A 4,611-nucleotide genomic window follows, 5' to 3' on the forward strand; every position below is an offset into this window, starting at 1 on the left:
CTCTCTCTCTCTCTCTCTCTCTCACCCGCGAACGTTGAATGTAACGCAACACACGGTGGGGATATTCGGTGTATACGTCGCGACCCTGTGCTTTCCCTTAACTATGCAGTTTCATTCTGGAAATTGCATTTCTGTTTGCACAATAAATCCACACAGCTACGGCGGGGGTACGTGAGTGGCTGAAAATTTGTACGGCCGTTTCTGGTGGATTTTCACGGCTTCCGTTTTACTCTGGGTCTTATTACGCTCGCACGTACTGTCTATTTTGTCGTACCCTGCGGCCAGTGAATTCGGGGAGTCAGACCAGCCGACTTATGCCGGGGGAAAAATAATGCGAATGAAGGAAGGTAAATATTGAATAGCGAGAGGTTTTTTTCGTCTTGGGTCGGCATCGGGGAGAGGTTAATTAGATTTTATCCTCCCGGGGGAATTGTTTTTTTTGGCAATATGCGATATCATCGGGACGGGGGGGAAATTTGATAAGAGAATTGCGGGGGATAGAATTCGATATAGTTTTCCTGGATATTTTTTCTTTCATGGTTTGCTAGTCAATTTGGTCGAATTTGACATTGAATTGAATGAAATTTATTCCAAGTAAATGAATTGTTTTTCAAATTATTTACATCTCTGTTTGAAAAAGAATTAAATGGAGAGTTGAGTGGTAGTTTTCAGGAATTTTCAATCAAAAAATTAATATTTTGAACCTAATTGCTTAAATTTTAAAATTAATTAGTTATTGAAGAATATATTTGCTTAAATTCTCCGGATTTTTATCAATTGTCTTGGAATTTTTCCATAAAATTTAGAATTTTCAATTACGAAATTCCGTAAAATGTCAATGCCATAAACCTTTTCTTATTAATTTCCAATAGAGAATTTATTTGATATTAATAAATTATTAATTTCATAAAATTAAAAGATTTTCATTGACACAAATGAATAACTTTCAATTCATGATAAAAATGTTATTGAAATTTAAAAAAAAATTGAATAAAGGGATTGATTTTATGTAAATGGGATTTCAAAATGTCCATTAAATCAAAAGATTCCCACAGATTTAATTTGGTAGAAAGTTTCATGACAGATGGAAAAATGTCATAACATTAGATTATCTATAACGACACCAGCATAACAGAAATTTCACCTCTTTATAGAAAAACTTATAAAGAAAACTCGACATATCCCCCCGAAATCCCCGAACTTTTTCAATCCCATTTTCCCCTAATTAATATCACAAAATTCCATTGTATTGACAACACTCCCTGAATGTTAACAACTCACGCGGAAGTTAAAGCCTCCAAAAAGACATTATCCTCCGAAAAAGTTGGGTCCCCAGTATCACCCATAAACAAGTTTCTCCCTTGTTCTCGGGTCCCCGGGAAAAAGCCAAGGAAGTTTGACACGAAAAACTTTTAATTGAGTAAAAATATTTACCCCAGAATGTGCCGTCTTTGAATTCAAAGAACTTGATGGAAGAATGAAAACATGATGAGCAGCGTGACGCAATACTCGCGCCGAGATTTCCAAGGAAAATGTTGGGGACGCGATTGGCACTTGATTGTACAAATTCGGGAAATCCCGTGATTGAAAATGCGAATATTAGATTGATTTTCAGTTTGAATTATTAGAAAATCAATAGAATACTTTTTTTTGGTTCAATTATTTCGTGAAAGTTCGGAAAAATCAGGAAAATCTAACGAAAAATTGAAAATTCATTTCATTTTGTTTCTAAATATTCATGTTTAATTGAAAATTCAATCAAACTGTGGAATTTTCGCTTTACTTCCACTCAAAACTCATGAATTTCCTTCAATTCTAAGTAAAACTTGAAATTTCATAACCATTTTCTCCCTAAATTGGACTCAATGTCACTTTTATGAGAATTACTACCAGATTTTCCATGAAATTTCAACAAACTTCCAATAATGTACTCCAAAATCCCATCCAACAATATCCTGTAACGTCACAAGACGTGAAACGCTATATAAAGTCCCGTCTTCAGTGAAACATGATGAGCGGCGTGACACAATACTCCGATGCGCCGAGATTTCACGGGAAAATGTTGGAGACGCGATTTACACTTAATTGTACAAATTCGGGAAAATTTTATCATGTTCAATTTCCACTAAAATTTCCGCAAATCCCGTGACTGAAAATGCAAATATTAGATTTTTAATTTGAATTATCAGAAAATAAATAGAATACTTTATTTTTCATACTTTTTTTTTATTTTCCAATTATTCCGGGAAAATTGTGAAAAATCAGGGAAATTCAAGGGAAAATTGAAAATTCATATCATTTTGTTTCTGAATATTCATGTTTTATTGGAAATTCAAACTGAATTTTTCGTCTTACTTCCCCTAAGAACTCATGAATTTCCTCGAATTCTAAATAAAACTTGAAATTTCCCTTTTATGAGAATTACTACCAGACTTTCAATGAAATTTCAACAAATTTCTAAAAATGTACTCCAAAATCCCATCCCACAATATCCTGCGACGTCACAAATAAAGACGTGAAACGCTATATAAACTCCCTTCTTCGGCGAAACATGATGAGCGGCGTGACACAATACTCCGATGCGCCGAGATTTCCCGGGAAAATGCTAGTGACGCGATTAGCACTTGATTGTAACACAAAAGTGCAATGGTTTCGCGGTAATAGTGGCGGTAGAATGAGGTAGAATTATCATTACAAGTCTCAAGGATAAACTTAACCATGAAGGTGTATCGGTGTGGTTGAACGAGACAGTGGAGTCATCAAAAAGCGATACAGTTCCCTCTTCTGGAAGAGTAACAAACCGGATGGATCGTGCTCCACGCTCTACCAACTCGCTAATTTTCCTCGGCACTGAGGAGGGCGGCTTTGGTCTGATGTCACGGGTCAGAAACTCGGTGGAACGCTTCTTCGGTGGCTCCTTGTAATTCACGGCCATTCTCGTGTTCTCAGCGATCTCACATCGCTTATACTCGGCATTCTTCCTCTTGTTTACCGCACGTTGGGAGCACATAACGAGGGAGATTATGATTGATAGAAGAGTGAAGTCGATAGTTGCGGGTTTATTATGGGGAATTATTGGGGTTTCAAACCATGGGTTTAGAGTGATGGATATGAAATATGAATTTACGGGATAGGTGGGCGCTTGGCGGAGTGAGTGGCGAGGGGCTTGATGGAAGAGGTGAATGTAAATATTGACGAGATTCAATGGAATTGGAAATTTTTATTGGGGAAAATGGGATGGACAATTTTTTGAATTGAGAATGTTCACTTTGAGGAATTTTGTGTTTTTTGTGTTTCTCGGGGAATTTATGTTGCACTCCTCGTTTTCTTGTGATGTCCGAGCTTGATATGACCTTCGCAACACCTCAATATCTAGCGAAATGACTAAAATTTTGAATAAAATCATACTTTTTTTTTTAGATTGATATCGATAATAGTTTTGTTTATAATTAATACACCTGTATATTTATCCCAGGTATGTTTCAATTATAGGGAATAATTTATGCATTGCAAATGAATTTTCTGTTAGAATAAAATACACAATTGATTTATTCCAATAGATAACGTGTTAATAGAATTAATAAATATTGTTTTTCGCTTCGAAATAATGATTTTAATGCTAACTAATGGAGTAACTAGACTACTAGCGAATTACTTTTGTAATTTCAAAATTTATAATTTGACATTTTTCGTGAAATATCAATTTTTTGGTCGTTATAACAATAAAAATGATTGAAAACGACAAAAAATTAATTTAATGTGTGCTTCAATGTTCATAGTAAGCTGGAGAGTTAAAGCTGTCATAAAAATATTAATTACAGCTCACAATAAGAAATTCTACGCTTTTGAAAACTTTCCTCTGAATTTTCTGTGTCCAATTCTGGGAATTTTTATCATGTTTAATTTCCACTGAAATTTTAGATGATCTTTTAATTGAAAAACCAAATATTCCATTGATTTCCTGTTCGAATGATCTGAAAAACAATAAAATACTTAATTTTACAGTTCATTTATTTTGTGAAAATTCGAAAAAATCAGGAAAATTCAGGGAGAAATTAACAATTCATTTCATTTTGTTTCCAAATATTCATCAATTAAATATTTTTTTATTCGTCAATCTTAAAAAAATCCTAGTAGTGTATTTGAGTAAACCAGCATTAATCTATATTTAAAAAAATATATATTTGTTTGATGTGAACCAAAAAGCGAATATAAACAAATTTTAAATTTGAATAAAAGTTTATTGCGAGTTATTTGAATAGACTCATTCATTTGAAATAAATAAACCATTTCTCCAGGTGCGTAAAACCCTTAAATGACTGGCAAATAACCTCCATGAGGTTTCTCCATAATGCCCCATACCATTCCCAAAATCCCCCTATCACCCCATACAAAACCCTTGACCTCATGCCATTTGTTTATGCATAACTTGGAACACTATCGTTCCAATTATAAAAAGAAAACAAAAGAAATTCCAAGAGAAATATTTACAGCAATTGAAAGAAGACATTACGAATAATTCCGTTGAGTTAAAGTGTTAAGTAACTATTGTAATAGTTCACCCGAGCGTGACTCCACCAACGGAAATTGGCGAATGCTTCTGCTCAAAGG

This window comes from Diachasma alloeum, unplaced genomic scaffold (assembly GCF_001412515.2).
Source record: "Diachasma alloeum isolate Michigan unplaced genomic scaffold, Dall2.0 Dall_scaffold_01026, whole genome shotgun sequence".
NCBI lineage: Eukaryota > Metazoa > Arthropoda > Insecta > Hymenoptera > Braconidae > Diachasma > Diachasma alloeum.